The sequence below is a fragment of the Hemiscyllium ocellatum genome (genome assembly GCF_020745735.1).
Source record: "Hemiscyllium ocellatum isolate sHemOce1 chromosome 41 unlocalized genomic scaffold, sHemOce1.pat.X.cur. SUPER_41_unloc_4, whole genome shotgun sequence".
Classification (NCBI taxonomy): Eukaryota; Metazoa; Chordata; class Chondrichthyes; order Orectolobiformes; family Hemiscylliidae; genus Hemiscyllium; species Hemiscyllium ocellatum.
In genome coordinates, this window is record NW_026867571.1 from 504,253 (window position 1) to 506,079 (window position 1,827).

Genomic DNA, 1,827 nt, shown 5'->3' on the forward strand with positions numbered 1-1,827 from the left:
GGTCATCTTAATAAGACACTGTAGAATCACCACCTTTTGATAGTCAATGGCGTTACCATTCCTGATTCCGCCCGCCACCCCCTCCCCACACCCCATCCCCCCGCCCCACAACCCATCTATCCATATCCTGGGGATTAGCATTGAGAGCAAATCGCCTGATTGTCTCGTGTCACTCAATGGTATTGCCATCATCAAATTATCGAATTTCCTGACGATTAACATGCTGGTGCTTATCATTGAAAGAGCAGCTAATCATTGGCCTTTGAAGTTCAATGACGTCACTATCACTAAATCCTGCCAGCCCCACCACATCTTGGCTCTTTCCCATCAGAGGGTATTACCAGCATTGCAATCCCTCCAGATTAAAACCTGGCTGGGGTGCGGGGGGGGGGGGGGGGGTGGTGGGGTGGTTGCCATTGACCAGAAATTGAAGTGGAGTCAACAAATCAGTAGAGTCACTATAAGGGAGTCTTGCAGCGATTAACTCACCACCTGTTGGAGGGAATCATGAAAGAGAGGATGCACAAGTACTTGGAAAGGCAAGAACTGATAGTCAACATGACTTTAAGCGTGGAAACCATGTCACACAAACGTAATCGAGTCGTTTGAAAAAGGAACAAGCAAGATTGATGACGCCAGAGCGTTAGATGTGATCTCTATGGACTTCAGTGAGAACGTCAACAAGGTTACACATTGGATATTGATTAGCAAGACTAAATCTCCTGGAAGAAAGGAATAAAGAACTGGCTCAAAGGGAGCAGAAAGAGACCGTTAGTGGAGGGGTTTTTTCAAACTGGAGGCCTGTCACTATTGACGTGCGACAGGAATCGGTGCTGTGTCCGCTACTGTTCGTCATTTACAGAAATGATTTGGATGTAAGCACAGGAGGCATAGTTAGTAAATTTGCAGATGACACCAAAACAGCAGATCTAATGGACAGTGAAGAAGGTTACCTCGGATTAAAACGGGATCAAAATCAAATGGGCACATGGGCCGAGAGATGGCAGATGGAGTTGAACTGAAATAAATGCGATGGGCTTCATTTTTGGAAAGCAGATCTTAGGAGAATTTACACGATTAATGCTAAGGTCCTAGAGTGTGTTGCTGAGTAAAGAGACCTTGGACTGGAAGTTTAAAGCTCCTTGAAAATGGAGTCAGAGGTAGATAGGATGATGAAGAAGGTGTTTGGTATGATTTCCTTTATTGGTCAGAGTATTGAATACAAGAGTTGGGAGGTCATGTTGCGTCATTAAATGACATCGATGAGGCCTCTTCTGGAATATTGCAGTCAGTTCTGGTCTTCCTATGGCGGGGAATTTGTGAAACTTGAAAGCGTTAAGAAAAGACGCACAAAGTTGTTACCAGGGTTGGAGTTTTTTGAACCATGGGGAAAGTTTGAATGGATTAGAGCAGTTATCGCTGGTGTTTCGGAGGGCTTTAATCGTTAAAAAAATTATCGGGGCATGGACATGGCAAATAGACAAAGTAATTTCCTTGAGGTGGGGGAGTCCTGAACTGGAGGGCGTAGGTTGAGCTTGAAAAACGAAAAATATAAAGAAGTCATAAGCACAACATTTCCACGTTCTGGGCAGACATGAATGGAATGAGCTGCCAGAGGAAGTGGTGGTGGCTCACGCATTTGCAACATTTAATAGGAACCCGGATGGGTATATGTATAGGAAGGCTTTTGATTGATATGGGCCAGGTGACTGCGGAGGAGGCTACATTGGATTGGGATATCTGATCAGCATGGAAGAGCTGGACCGAAGTGTCAGTTTCCATGCTGTACATCATTATGACTGTATGATTCTATTTAAGCAACTACAG